The following is a 16,498-nucleotide window of genomic DNA, read 5'->3' on the forward strand; positions in this document are numbered from 1 at the left end:
TGGAGCATCTTATGGGGCCATAAACCTTTATGGAGCACTGTACGGGGCATACACTATGGAGCATCTTATGGGGGCCATAAACCTTTTATGGAGCAGTGTACGGGGGCATATACTATGGAGCATCTTATGGGGGCCATAAACCTTTATGGAGCAGTGTATGGGGCATATGGATGGGAGAAGCAAATTAAAGAATGGTGGCGCAGGATGGGAGCAGCACATGACAGAACGGGGGCGCAGGATGGGAGCAGCACATGACAGAATAGGGCAGCACATGACAGAACGGGGGTGCAGGCTGAGTGCAACACATGACAGGATGGGTGTAGCACATGGCAGGATGGGGACGCAGGATGGGAGCAGCACATACCAGGATGGAGACCATATACCAATATAAATGCTCGCCACCCGGGCGTAGAACGGGTTCAATAGCTAGTATATATATAAGAAGGGAAAACTCTGCACTGTAGAGTGAAGAAATAGATCTGCTTTAGCTCCACCATAAAAGCATTGCAGAGGTGAATGGAAGTCCCAGCTGTGATTATTTGGGGTATTTTCAGTTCCTCCTACCTGCGGTGGTGACTCCATGTATTGGACTTGAGATGATCGGCCCCAGTAACGAACAGTATAATCTGCCTGGTATAACGCTATCTGTCCTCTGGCAGTGAAACGCTTTGGAGGGGCCGGTAGGAGAGGTTATTCTAGAGACACATACATGTTACTGTACATATAATGGTTTGTTCTTATGACATCATGGCTCTGACTGATTGGTGACACATGTTATGAGTGCAGAATATTTTTAGAGTTTTGTGTCCGCCTGTGTTTTGCATTAAATGACCCCCATTTCAAAATACGGCATCTGTACAGCTCTTGTTTGGTAGAACAGCTCTGGACAGCGACCATATATGACTGAATATGATGGCTGAGATCTATGCGGTTCACCATCTGGTATAAGGTTTGCAGCATGCAGAATAAGCAGCGAGATAAGTGCACCGGAATATCAGCAGTGTGCCTGAGCGAGATATCAGCAGTGTGCCTGAGCGAGATAAGTGCACCCTAAATATCAGCAGTGTGCCTGAGCGAGATAAGTGCACCCTAAATATCAGCAGTGTGCCTGCAGCGAGATAAGTGCACCCGAATATCAGCAGTGTGCCTGCAGCGAGATAAGTGCACAGGAATATCAGCAGTGTGCCTGAGCGAGATAAGTGCACCCTAAATATCAGCAGTGTGCCTGAGCGAGATAAGTGCACCCTAAATATCAGCAGTGTGCCTGCAGCGAGATAAGTGCACCGGAATATCAGCAGTGTGCCTGAGCGAGATAAGTGCACCGGAATATCAGCAGTGTGCCTGAGCGAGATAAGTGCACCCTAAATATCAGCAGTGTGCCTGAGCGAGCTAAGTGCACCCTAAATATCAGCAGTGTGCCTGCAGCGAGATAAGTGCACCCTAAATATCAGCAGTGTGCCTGCAGCGAGATAAGTGCACCCTAAATATCAGCAGTGTGCCTGCAGCGAGATAAGTGCACCGGAATATCAGCAGTGTGCCTGAGCGAGATAAGTCCACCCTAAATATCAGAAGTGTGCCTGAGCGAGATAAGTGCACCCTAAATATCAGCAGTGTGCCTGCAGCGAGATAAGTGCACCCTAAATATCAGCAGTGTGCCTGCAGCGAGATAAGTGCACCGGAATATCAGCAGTGTGCCTGAGCGAGATAAGTGCACCCTAAATATCAGCAGTGTGCCTGAGCGAGATAAGTGCACCCGAATATCAGCAGTGTGCCTGCAGAGAGATAAGTGCACCCGAATATCAGCAGTGTGCCTGCAGCGAGATAAGTGCACAGGAATATCAGCAGTGTGCCTGAGCGAGATAAGTGCACCCTAAATATCAGCAGTGTGCCTGAGCGAGATAAGTGCACCCTAAATATCAGCAGTGTGCCTGAGCGAGATAAGTGCACCCTAAATATCAGCAGTGTGCCTGCAGCGAGATAAGTGCACCCTAAATATCAGAAGTGTGCCTGAGCGAGATAAGTGCACCCTAAATATCAGCAGTGTGCCTGAGCGAGATAAGTGCACCCTAAATATCAGCAGTGTGCCTGAGCGAGATAAGTGCACCGGAATATCAGCAGTGTGCCTGAGCGAGATAAGTGCACCCTAAATATCAGCAGTGTGCCTGAGCGAGATAAGTGCACCCTAAATATCAGAAGTGTGCCTGAGCGAGATAAGTGCACCCTAAATATCTGCAGTGTGCCTGAGCGAGATAAGTGCACCCTAAATATCTGCAGTGTGCCTGCAGCGAGATAAGTGCACCCTAAATATCAGCAGTGTGCCTGCAGCGAGATAAGTGCACCGGAATATCAGCAGTGTGCCTGAGCGAGATAAGTGCACCCGAATATCAGCAGTGTGCCTGCAGCGAGATAAGTGCACCCGAATATCAGCAGTGTGCCTGCAGCGAGATAAGTGCACCGGAATATCAGCAGTGTGCCTGCAGCGAGATAAGTGCACCCGAATATCAGCAGTGTGCCTGCAGCGAGATAAGTGCACCCGAATATCAGCAGTGTGCCTGCAGCGAAATATCAGCAGTGTGCCTGCAGCTAGATAAGTGCACCCGAATATCTGCAGTGTGCCTGCAGCGAGATAAGTGCACCGGAATATCTGCAGTGTGCCTGCAGCGAGATAAGTGCACCCGAATATCTGCAGTGTGCCTGCAGCGAGATAAGTGCACCGGAATATCTGCAGTGTGCCTGCAGCGAAATATCAGCAGTGTGCCTGCAGCGAGATAAGTGCACCGGAATATCAGCAGTGTGCCTGCAGCGAGATAAGTGCACCCGAATATCACCAGTGTGCCTGCAGCGAGATAAGTGCACCCGAATATCACCAGTGTGCCTGCAGCGAGATAAGTGCACCCGAATATCAGCAGTGTGCCTGCAGCGAGATAAGTGCACCGGAATATCAGCAGTGTGCCTGAGCGAGATAAGTGCACCCTAAATATCAGCAGTGTGCCTGAGCGAGATAAGTGCACCCTAAATATCAGCAGTGTGCCTGCAGCGAGATAAGTGCACCCTAAATATCAGAAGTGTGCCTGAGCGAGATAAGTGCACCCTAAATATCAGCAGTGTGCCTGAGCGAGATAAGTGCACCCTAAATATCAGCAGTGTGCCTGAGCGAGATAAGTGCACCGGAATATCAGCAGTGTGCCTGAGCGAGATAAGTGCACCCTAAATATCAGCAGTGTGCCTGAGCGAGATAAGTGCACCCTAAATATCAGAAGTGTGCCTGAGCGAGATAAGTGCACCCTAAATATCTGCAGTGTGCCTGAGCGAGATAAGTGCACCCTAAATATCTGCAGTGTGCCTGCAGCGAGATAAGTGCACCCTAAATATCAGCAGTGTGCCTGCAGCGAGATAAGTGCACCGGAATATCAGCAGTGTGCCTGAGCGAGATAAGTGCACCCGAATATCAGCAGTGTGCCTGCAGCGAGATAAGTGCACCCGAATATCAGCAGTGTGCCTGCAGCGAGATAAGTGCACCGGAATATCAGCAGTGTGCCTGCAGCGAGATAAGTGCACCCGAATATCAGCAGTGTGCCTGCAGCGAGATAAGTGCACCCGAATATCAGCAGTGTGCCTGCAGCGAAATATCAGCAGTGTGCCTGCAGCTAGATAAGTGCACCCGAATATCTGCAGTGTGCCTGCAGCGAGATAAGTGCACCGGAATATCTGCAGTGTGCCTGCAGCGAGATAAGTGCACCCGAATATCTGCAGTGTGCCTGCAGCGAGATAAGTGCACCGGAATATCTGCAGTGTGCCTGCAGCGAAATATCAGCAGTGTGCCTGCAGCGAGATAAGTGCACCGGAATATCAGCAGTGTGCCTGCAGCGAGATAAGTGCACCCGAATATCACCAGTGTGCCTGCAGCGAGATAAGTGCACCCGAATATCACCAGTGTGCCTGCAGCGAGATAAGTGCACCCGAATATCAGCAGTGTGCCTGCAGCGAGATAAGTGCACCGGAATATCAGCAGTGTGCCTGCAGCAAGATAAGTGCACCCGAATATCTGCAGTGTGCCTGCAGCGAAATATCAGCAGTGTGCCTGCAGCGAGATAAGTGCACCCAAATATCACCAGTGTGCCTGCAGCGAGATAAGTGCACCCGAATATCAGCAGTGTGCCTGCAGCGAGATAAGTGCACCCGAATATCAGCAGTGTGCCTGCAGCGAGATAAGTGCACCCGAATATCAGCAGTGTGCCTGCAGAGAGATAAGTGCACCCTAAATATCAGCAGTGTGCCTGCAGCGAGATAAGTGCACCCGAATATCAGCAGTGTGTCTGCAGCGAGATAAGTGCACCCGAATATCAGCAGTGTGCCTGCAGCAAGATAAGTGCACCCGAATATCAGCAGTGTGCCTGCAGCGAGATAAGTGCACCCGAATATCTGCAGTGTGCGGTCACCTTATGTGCACAGTATTAATCACAATCAAACAGCCATACAGTAAGACAACATGCAATTTACAACATGTGTGCAGCCACGGCAGCTCACAGCACACATCTGTACCCAGCCGTCACAATGGACCATATGCGCCACATAACATGTGACTCTGCATTCCTAAAGCCGTGACTCAGAGCCCATTTCACATCATGTTAGCATCACTTTTATTACTTCCAAACTGTAAATCATCCTTCATCCAGAACCTTTCACCTCAGCAGACTGAACCTGGCATCCCTGCACACAAGGTGGGAACTGTCCGTCCTCATCTCACATCCCGCCCAGCAGACTGAACCTGGCATCCCTGCTCACAAGGTGGGAACTGTCCGTCCTCATCTCACATCCCGCCCAGCAGACTGAACCTGGCATCCCTGCACACAAGGTGGGAACTGTCCGTCCTCATCTCACATCCCGCCCAGCAGACTGAACCTGGCATCCCTGCACACAAGGTGGGAACTGTCCGTCCTCATCTCACATCCCGCCCAGCAGACTGAACCTGGCATCCCTGCTCACAAGGTGGGAACTGTCAGTCTTCATCCCACATCCCACCAAGGAGACTGAACCTGGCATCCCTGTTCATAAGGTGGGAACAGTCCGTCCTCTTCTCACATACCGCCCAGCAGACTGAACCTGGCATCCCTGCTCACAAGGTGGGAACCGTCCATTCTCATCCCACCCAGCAGACTGAACCTGGCATCCCTGCTCACAAGGTGGTAACCATCCATCCTTATCCCACATCCCACCCAGCTGACTGAACCTGACATCCCTGCTCACAAGGTGGGAACCGTCCATCCTTATCCCACCCAGCAGACTGAACCTGCCATCCCTGCTCACAAGGTGGGAACTGTCCATCCTCATCCCACCCAGCAAACTGAACCTGGCATCCCTGCTCACAAGGTGGGAACTGTCCTTCCGTATCCCACCCAGCAGAATGAACCTGGCATCCCTGCTCACAAAGTGGGAACTGTCCATCCTTATCCCACAACCCACCCATCAGACTGACCATGGCATCCCTGCTCACAAGGTGGGAACTGTCCATCCTCATCCCACCCAGCAGAATGAACCTGGCATCCCTGCTCACAAGGTGGGAATTGTCCATCCTCATCCCACCCAGCAGACTGAACCTGACATCTCTACTCACAAGGTGGAAACCATCCATCCTTATCCCACCCAGCTGACTGAACCTGGCATCCCTGCTCACAAGGTGGGAACTGTCCATCCTCATCCCACCCAGCAGACTGAACCTGGCATCCCTGATCACAAGGTGGGAACTGTCCATCCTCATCCCACCCAGCAGAATGAACCTGGCATCCCTGCTCACAAGGTGGGAATTGTCCATCCTCATCCCACCCAGCAGACTGAACCTGACATCTCTACTCACAAGGTGGAAACCATCCATCCTTATCCCACCCAGCTGACTGAACCTGGCATCCCTGCTCACAAGGTGGGAACCGTCCATCCTTATCCCACATCCCATCCAGCTGACTGAACCTGGCATCCCTCCTCACAGTGTCAGAACTGTCGGTCCTCATCCCACATCCCGCCCAAGAGAGGATGGGAAATTCCATAAGGTTCGGCCTTAAGCTGTTTTAACTCAGACCATGAAAACAATAGTGACTGGCCCAAAAAAGGATTTCAATGTCAAATGTAATTAGGAATTAGGAAATTGGGGGAGTCTGGATTAGGCCTAGAGACAAAAATTAAAGCTGGTCTTTGATGAGTCACTGAGTGCTGCTTTTAATTGAAATGCAGATGCTTCGCACACATCTGTCACTCTCCGACTTTTGCTAGGAAAGCAAAACAAAAAAGAATAACCCAAACTGCATTACTCAGTCCAAAAATACCTACTGCTCTCAACCTAAATCTTAGTTCTATAAATTACAATCATGACATCACATTCTTTCCAGTTTGGAAAAGTGACGTAGATTCTGTAAAGATTATAAGGTTCCTACATATTACAACAGAACGCCGATTCTCCTGAAGAAGATCCAACGAATACAATACTGGGAGACCACAGAGGATGTCTCAGACTGCTGCTTACATTAATGGAGGTCTGAGCCCTTTTTCTGGCAGTTTCTCGGTCCTCTATGCACGCCCTGCCGTAGTGTTGGCTCACTCCTAAAGAACGCTGCTCTTTTTTGTTTTGTTTTTTACATTTGTACAACTTGTCAATTTTTTCCTGTAATTAAATTGCAGACAGTTTTGTTGTTTTTTTTTTTTGCATAATTGATCAGATTTCTGAGAGCAGAATCTAAAGAGCGGCTGCTTGCTGACACACAAACAGCAAGAAGGGTTCAGATAAAGGGATGTTCCATCTATATGTCCGTGCAACTATGATCTGCTGGAACCCCAACCTTCCCCATGGAGCTTTACTGAGGTAGGAACAGGGGTGAGAACCCTCAAGATGAGGACATTGTTAGGGTTTCCACAATAGTAATCCTTGAGTGCTGTCCTCTTCATGGTCAATAGACCAAATTGACCTTCTCCAGCACGTAGGGCAGCTAAGGCTACGTTCACATTTGCGTTGTGCGGTGCTGCGTCGGCGACGCAACGCACAACGCATGCAAAACGCAGCTTTTTGTGACGCATGCGTTCATTTTTTCATGATTTTTGGCGCAGAAAAAACTGCATCATGCAGCGTTTTCTGTTGCGCACAAAACATAGTAACATAGTTAGTAAGGCCGAAAAAAGACATTTCTCCATCCAGTTCAGCCTATATTCCATCATAATAAATACCCAGATCTACGTCCTTCTACAGAACCTAATAATTGTATGATACAATATTGTTCTGCTCCAGGAAGACATCCAGGCCTCTCTTGAACCCCCCGACTGAGTTCGCCATCACCACCTCCTCAGGCAAGCAATTCCAGATTCTCACTGCCCTAACAGTAAAGAATCCTCTTCTATGTTGGTGGAAAAACCTTCTCTCCTCCAGACGCAAAGAATGCCCCCTTGTGCCCGTCACCTTCCTTGGTATAAACAGATCCTCAGCGAGATATTTGTATTGTCCCCTTATATACTTATACATGGTTATTAGATCGCCCCTCAGTCGTCTTTTTTCTAGACTAAATAATCCTAATTTCGCTAATCTATCTGGGTATTGTAGTTCTCCCATCCCCTTTATTAATTTTGTTTCCCTCCTTTGTACTCTCTCTAGTTCCATTATATCCTTCCTGAGCACCGGTGCCCAAAACTGGGCACAGTACTCCATGTGCGGTCTAACTAGGGATTTGTACAGAGGCAGTATAATGCTCTCATCATGTGTATCCAGACCTCTTTTAATGCACCCCATGATCCTGTTTGCCTTGGCAGCTGCTGCCTGGCACTGGCTGCTCCAGGTAAGTTTATCATTAACTAGGATCCCCAAGTCCTTCTCCCTGTCAGATTTACCCAGTGGTTTCCCGTTCAGTGTGTAATGGTGATATTGATTCCCTCTTCCCATGTGTATAACCTTACATTTATCATTGTTAAACCTCATCTGCCACCTTTCAGCCCAAGTTTCCAACTTATCCAGATCCATCTGTAGCAGAATACTATCTTCTCTTGTATTAACTGCTTTACATAGTTTTGTATCATCTGCAAATATCGATATTTTACTGTGTAAACCTTCTACCAGATCATTAATGAATATGTTGAAGAGAACAGGTCCCAATACTGACCCCTGCGGTCCCCACTGGTCACAGTGACCCAGTTAGAGACTATACCATTTATAACCACCCTCTGCTTTCTATCACTAAGCCAGTTACTAACCCATTTACACACATTTTCCCCCAGACCAAGCATTCTCATTTTGTGTACCAACCTCTTGTGCGGCACGGTATCAAACGCTTTGGAAAAATCGAGATATACCACGTCCAATGACTCACCGTGGTCCAGTCTATAGCTTACCTCTTCATAAAAACTGATTAGATTGGTTTGACAGGAGCGATTTCTCATAAACCCATGCAGATATGGAGTTAAACAGTTATTCTCATTGAGATAATCCAGAATAACATCCCTCAGAAACCCTTCAAATATTTTACCAACAATAGAGGTTAGACTTACTGGCCTATAATTTCCAGGTTCACTTTTAGAGCCCTTTTTGAATATTGGCACCACATTTGCTATGCGCCAATCCTGCAGAACAGACCCTGTCGCTATAGAGTCCCTAAAAATAAGAAATAATGGTTTATCTATTACATTACTTAGTTCTCTTAGTACTCGTGGGTGTATGCCATCCGGACCCGGAGATTTATCTATTTTAATCTTATTTAGCCGGTTTCGCACCTCTTCTTGGGTTAGATTGGTGACCCTTAATATAGGGTTTTCATTGTTTCTTGGGATTTCACCTAGCATTTCATTTTCCACCGTGAATACCGTGGAGAAGAAGGTGTTTAATATGTTAGCTTTTTCCTCGTCATCTACAACCATTCTTTCCTCACTATTTTTTAAGGGGCCTACATTTTCAGTTTTTATTCTTTTACTATTGATATAGTTGAAGAACAGTTTGGGATTAGTTTTACTCTCCTTAGCAATGTGCTTCTCTGTTTCCTTTTTGGCAGCTTTAATTAGTTTTTTAGATAAAGTATTTTTCTCCCTATAGTTTTTTAGAGCTTCAATGGTGCCATCCTGCTTTAGTAGTGCAAATGCTTTCTTTTTACTGTTAATTGCCTGTCTTACTTCTTTGTTTAGCCACATTGGGTTTTTCCTATTTCTAGTCCTTTTATTCCCACAAGGTATAAACCGCTTACACTGCCTATTTAGGATGTTCTTAAACATTTCCCATTTATTATCTGTATTCTCATTTCTGAGGATATTGTCCCAGTCTACCAGATTAAGGGCATCTCTAAGCTGTTCAAACTTTGCCTTCCTAAAGTTCAATGTTTTTGTGACTCCCTGACAAGTCCCCCTAGTGAAAGACAGGTGAAACTGTACAATATTGTGGTCGCTATTTCCTAAATGCCCGACCACCTGCAGATTTGTTATTCTGTCAGGTCTATTAGATAGTATTAGGTCTAAAAGTGCTGCTCCTCTGGTTGGATTCTGCACCAATTGTGAAAGATAATTTTTCTTGGTTATTAGCAGAAACCTGTTGCCTTTATGGGTTTCACAGGTTTCTGTTTCCCAGTTAATATCCGGGTAGTTAAAGTCCCCCATAACCAGGACCTCATTATGGGTTGCAGCTTCATCTATCTGCTTTAGAAGTAGACTTTCCATGCTTTCTGTTATATTTGGGGGTTTGTAACAGACCCCAATGAGAATTTTGTTACCATTTTTCCCTCCATGAATTTCAACCCATATGGACTCGACATCCTCATTCCCTTCGCTAATATCCTCCCTTAAAGTGGACTTTAGACAAGACTTTACATAGAGACAAACCCCTCCTCCTCTCCGATTTTTACGATCCTTTCTAAACAGACTGTAACCCTGTAAGTTAACTGCCCAGTCATAGCTTTCATCTAACCATGTCTCGGTTATTCCCACTATGTCAAAGTTACCTGTAGATATTTCTGCTTCTAGTAGAACGCAAAACGCAAGACAACGCATGTCCATGCGCCCCATGTTAAATACAGGGGCGCATGGCGCATGCGTTGCCGCGGCTGCGCCCGACGCAGCCCCGCACAACGCTAATGTGAACGTAGCCTATGAAGTATATTAACGCTGCGTCAGGAGCAATAGGCTTGACGGGCACAGCTCACACATTTTTGTTTGCCCCTTCTCTCCGAGGCGGCAGGGCATCCCGCTCCTCTCAGTACCTTGAAACACCCCACTCAGTTTTACCGCCGTCCTTGCAGAGCGACGGTGGGACCTCCGTGGCCTCTCAGGCTCATTGCGCCTGAAGGTTCTCACTTTTTAAGGTTCCTACATTGTTTATTTTGCTCATTTTATGAATGAACAATGCAAAATGCGCCCAAACACCTAATAATAATCTCTGATATGATTATATGATCTGACAACGTGCTTCTGCTGAACTTTTAACATCTGAATCTGAGTGAATACGACTCCAGTAGTAAGTTTTTTTTCCTAATTTTAATATTTAGCAATTGTTATGTCCTGAAAACTGTAGGCTATTTGGTGGTAGTTGTGAAATTTGGGTACTTTTTGTTTTATTACGTTTATAATTATTTAATGTTTTTTTTTGCATCTGAAGATCACAGATTACTTTTATAGCCCAGAAATTGAGATACTTAGATATTATACGCATTTTTTTAACCTGTGTCTGTCAAGCGCACTGCGCCTTAAATCAGGAGTGCCAGAGATGCGCCTGACAGAGGATTAGGTCGTGTGCACACTGTGTGCTTTTGATGCATTATTGCGGTGCTGAAATGGGCCAAAAACACTATGGAATCCTTATGCAAGCTAATACAATGAAAATCCTGAAGTGTTGGGCACATGATCAGTAAATTTCCTTTGAGTATTTTCAGCACGTTTTATTTTCTGCAGCATGTCAATTCTTTGTGCATTTCGGCAGCGTTTTTAACCCATTGACTTCAATTGAGTCAGTCAAATCATGTTTGTGGATTTGCTGAGTATTTGCGTTTTCACGTACTTACTATGGTATTTCCCACACTGTCATCTGTGTGACAGCATGGGAAACACCTGCGCGGTGGTTCTTATCAGCAGTAACGCTATCGACGGTAACACGGTCGGTCAGAGCGCTGCGAGTCATGCTGACAGATGTCAGAATAACCCTGCAGCTGTGACCCGCAGCGGTGACCTGTGGTAAAAAGCTTACAGCAGGTCAGCAGGCGTGGGCTGATGAGACTACTGCTCCCATCGAGCTACATCTGCTGTCACTGATAACTGTGACAGCAGGTGGCGCTGATGGGAGACATAGTCTCATCTGCCGGCGCCCGTGCTCACAGTAAAAAAAAAAAGTTAAATAATTACATACATATTCAAATAATAAAAAACAACAACATTATACCCACCTAGCACCATATCCCTGATGCCCTCATCTCCTAGAAAAAAATGTAAAATAATAAACCAACATATACTCTAGTCCACGTAATCCCGAGTGTCCCACGGCGATCTCATGTATAGAACAGTCATATCCGGAGATGTGACTGCTCTACCTGGCAATACACTGACAGGAGGTAATCGCTTCCGAAGTGTATCACTAAGCTGCCATGAAAGAGTTCACTGGAGTTCATCAGCGGATCAGCACTGGTGCTTACACTTATGGCACCGCTGCGTGAGAACTTTCTCACGGCAGCTCAATGATACACTGCGGGAGCGATTAAAAAACAGGCATTCCTCACATGTATTCAGCCTGGCTAGCAGCCGTAAATCATGCAGCTGAGGTTACAAAAACGAAATGTCAGAGCACTACAAAATACTCTGAGACAACCCGAGCATGGTCTGTGAATCCCAAGCAACGGGTATACTCGCTTATCACTAATTATTATCTTCTCAGCGGACAGGTGAGGAGTATTGTGGTTTATTATTTTATTTTATTTTTGTTGCTGGAGACGTTGGCGTTGGTGGATTAGGTGTTTGGTGAGTATGGTTTCATTAAGATTTGTTAAAGGAGTCTGTGTCATTATTTCTAATAAAGGACTTTATTCTGGGTGTCTGTGTTTTTATACAATATCACTATGGGGTAAGTAATGGATAGGTGTCTTATAGACGCCTCTCCATTACTAACTTGTGGGCTTGATGTCACCTGACAATACAACGGTGACATCAACCCCAGCCGCTGCGTTGTCTATTGTTCTTCCTCTTAAACTGTATTAACACAGGCTGATAATCTGATTCCAGCGCTAATGACCACTCGTTCACAAGAACTGAGAATAGGGAGAGCGACTGAATGATGTGTCCAAAAACGCTTGCTCATAGTGCGTAAAATCGTTTAGGTGAGCAAAACAAATTCTTATCCAACCAATGTAAACGGGGAGTGTTCGCCCACACAATGATTTCACCGTCAAAAAAAAGAAGTGGAAATTCAAGTCCTACATAGGTACCTGTCTGTGTGAACACTGCGCAACGTTCGATGTTACAATGTATCAATCGCTATTCAACCATTTCCTTCACGATTCTGCTCCTGTGTAAACACTTGTATGACATCGTTTGCTCATCGTGAGTTACGATTGCATTGATTCATCGTTTAATATTATCTGCTCTTGTATATGAACCCCTAAATTGCCTTTACACTGACAGATTATCATGCACAAACATTCCTAACATTTCACGATGAATTCTCGCTCATCGGATTATTATAATTGTGCTGTGCAAATCATCATCGTCCTCTGTGCACTGATCTGCTGGAGATCTATTACAGATTACTCAGGGGCCATCCATTGCTGCAGTCTGTGGTGTAACGAGTATATTAGACGGTAACGGTGCCACATTTCAGCTGTGACGCTTCTGCTACACGCTGGTCTTACACCACATGGCTGGGACGGTGGTGGAGACCACCCAGGAGTGAGAGTAAATTGCTCCATTAACCTCTGGCATGAATAACTTATCTGAAGAATTCAAAAACTTTTCAGATTGCAGAGATTTTGGTGGGCACATTTTCTGGCTAAAACAAGTCATTGTGCACCGTGTGGTTGAGTGCGTCCCACAGTGGGAATGACTAAGTCATTATTATATGTCTGACTGTAGCTTATGTTCGGCCCTCGGGTTGTTTCCACACTGAGGGCAATGAAAGCAGCCGCTGGCCGTGACTTGTGGTCACTATTACATCAATATCTGATCATCACAACGCTGACACTTTGATCACTGAGAGCTGGAAAGACGTGGTGTAACGTTCTGGAAGCTTCTATACGGTGTTATAGTATGTTCTGTACCCAAAAGGATCCACACAGCCTCCGCTAGCAACCAGGTCCATCTCACCAACCCCAAGCAGAAGGACGAGTCTACAGATGACTTGTTTTCGCAATATTGCTGCCTGTGAACAGTTTTTATAAATTACTTTGGTCAATGAAAGCATCAAACAGGAAGGATCCGATCAAAAAAGACTCCACTAGCCAGGTCACTGGCTAGTGTTCGGACATTCACTAATCACTATATGACATATAGAGTCCTGGACAAGGAGTTTCTTCTGTTCTCCCGAATCCTTTCATTCCAGGTCACTTTGAATCACAGATTGTCTAGAAAATCCACAGAGGCGGCCAGGACAATAATTGTCTAGAAAATCCACAGAGGCGGCCAGGACAATAATTGTCTAGAAAATCCACAGAGGCGGCCAGGACAATAATTGTCTAGAAAATCCACAGAGGCGGCCAGGACAATAATTGTCTAGAAAATCCACAGAGGCGGCCAGGACAATAATTGTCTAGAAAATCCACAGAGGCGGCCAGGACAATAATGCATCCATGTCTTGTGATAGGTGTAAGAACAGGGGGCGCACACCAAGATACACGCCTGGAAATAAGTGGTCAAATGAGCTTTTCCAACAGTATGAAAAGACACAAATAACTTGAGGGACTTTATGGATTCCTTTAGAATTTACCCACTTTCTTTTTGGATAGACAATGACTGGAAATACAAGGAGCAAACATTACCCATGTTACCCAGCGACTGTGGTGGCAGCAGACATGGATTAATATGGATCCAGCCACATGTAAGGAATATCACCGTGATCTTTCCAGACAAGGCCGTATTCTTCTTACACATCCACCGCAGAAACACAAGAAAAAGGAGCCAAAGAGTGTGACCTACAGGACCGCGTCACCGTCCCGCACCAAGGGCTCTCACGACGTCCTCACCACCTGATGTAAGAGCAGACATGCTCCCATGACAGTCACACATTTTGGGGAATTTGATCATTTTTCTGAAGCCTTGATTCTCAGGACAGACATTTATTTATAGGATGGAGGGATTATGACTTTAATTAAAAGACTAAATGGAGATGAAATGAGAGAAGCACATGCTTCAAAGTCCTTTAGGAGCTGCTGCCACCATCTTTTATGTCTTTGCATGTAATGAGTTAATGGCAGGGAACGCCCCAGCACTTGTCAGATCCTTATGATGTGTGATATACATTCCTCGCTCCAAAATATTACACTTGAATATTAACATTACGTTATGGGAAGTGGAAAGAAAAAGAATCTGTACCCAGAGCTTCATGTGAATAGCCGGATGGCGTATACGGCGTATTGAGCGCCCCATGGACATCGAGTGTAAGGCCCCAACATCGGCTCAGTCACGTCTCATGGACCCAGGCTTCTTGCACACGCTTTTGTAGGGCTTTTTTTCACCACTTTTGTTAATGTAAAAATAAAATACGATTTTCATGCATTTTTGGGAAAAATAGATCCAAAACCCGCACCATAAGTGAAAATGAAGTTTCATATTTCCTCATTGACTTACAGTCAGCCAAAGCGTTTTGGATAAAAACCCACAGAAAAAGTAGGAAATTTGCAGTGTTTCTTCTGGAAATGGTCATGGTGGCCACTAGCAAACAGGCAGCATTTTCCTGGCGCTTCCCCTCTTTTTTGCAGCACAAAACGTTGCAGGCTAAGCTCCTGTCTCTTGGTGAGGTTTAGGTTTTTTTCAGTAAATTGTGTTACTTTCTTATGTGATTTCCCATTTGTTTCTTCATAGAAAATATGGCAAGAAACAAACTAATGCATGTGTGTAAAAAACAACAACATAAAAATCATGACATTGATACAAAGTAGAAACCCCCCCCCACTAAAAGTGTTTAAAGTTTCAGAAAACCAGTCTCCCGTCTGCATTTTAAAAAATAAAAAGACAAACTCTGCTTGTTAGGTCGGCGCTGCAGCCAATCACTGAGCTTGTGCCGCCAATCCTTGCAGAGCCGCTGATCTCAGCTATTGGCTGCAGCGATAATGGCGCGAGGTCAGCTCTGCAGCCAATCACTGAGCTTGCGCCATCAATCCTGGCAGAGCCGCTGATCTCAGCTATTGGCTGCAGTGATAATGGCGCGAGGTCAGCGCTGCAGCCAATCACTGAGCTTGCGCCATCAATCCTGGCAGAGCCGCTGATCTCAGCTATTGGCTGCAGTGATAATGGCGCGAGGTCAGCGCTGCAGCCAATCACTGAGCTTGTGCCATCAATCCTGGCAGAGCCGCTGATCTCAGCTATTGGCTGCAGCGATAATGGCGCGAGGTCAGCGCTGCAGCCAATAACTGAGCTTGTGCCATCAATCTTGGCAGAGCCGCTGATCTCAGCTATTGGCTGCAGCGATAATGGCGCGAGGTCAGCGCTGCGGCCAATCACTGAGCTTGCGCCATCAATCCTGGCAGAGCCGCTGATCTCAGCTATTGGCTGCAGCGATAATGGCGCGAGGTCAGCGCTGCAGCCAATCACTGAGCTTGCGCCATCAATCCTGGCAGAGCCGCTGATCTCAGCTATTGGCTGCAGCGATAATGGCGCGAGGTCAGCGCTGCAGCCAATCACTGAGCTTGTGCCGCCAATCCTTGCAGAGCCGCTGATCTCAGCTATTGTCTGCAGCGATAATGGCGCGAGGTCAGCGCTGCAGCCAAACACTGAGCTTGTGCCATCAATCTTGGCAGAGCCGCTGATCTCAGCTATTGGCTGCAGCGATAATGGCGCGAGGTCAGCGCTGCGGCCAATCACTGAGCTTGCGCCATCAATCCTGGCAGAGCCGCTGATCTCAGCTATTGGCTGCAGCGATAATGGCGCGAGGTCAGCGCTGCAGCCAATCACTGAGCTTGTGCCATCAATCTTGGCAGAGCCGCTGATCTCAGCTATTGGCTGCAGCGATAATGGCGCGAGGTCAGCGCTGCAGCCAATCACTGAGCTTGCGCCATCAATCCTGGCAGAGCCGCTGATCTCAGCTATTGGCTGCAGCGATAATGGCGCGAGGTCAGCGCTGCAGCCAATCACTGAGCTTGTGCCATCAATCTTGGCAGAGCCGCTGATCTCAGCTATTGGCTGCAGCGATAATGGCGCGAGGTCAGCGCTGCAGCCAATCACTGAGCTTGCGCCATCAATCCTGGCAGAGCCGCTGATCTCAGCTATTGGCTGCAGTGATAATGGCGCGAGGTCAGCGCTGCAGCCAATCACTGAGCTTGTGCCATCAATCCTGGCAGAGCCGCTGATCTCAGCTATT

The 16,498-nt window shown here is 46.8% G+C and overlaps 1 protein-coding gene across 1 annotated transcript in view; it reads right to left on the bottom strand.

Annotated features, from left to right (window-relative positions):
• Positions 1-16,498, bottom strand: part of BANP (BTG3 associated nuclear protein) — a 369,258-nt gene that overhangs the window by 25,643 nt on the left and 327,117 nt on the right. The window lies entirely within an intron of this gene.

Source organism: Ranitomeya imitator, chromosome 9 (genome assembly GCF_032444005.1).
Source record: "Ranitomeya imitator isolate aRanImi1 chromosome 9, aRanImi1.pri, whole genome shotgun sequence".
Taxonomy (NCBI): Eukaryota; Metazoa; Chordata; class Amphibia; order Anura; family Dendrobatidae; genus Ranitomeya; species Ranitomeya imitator.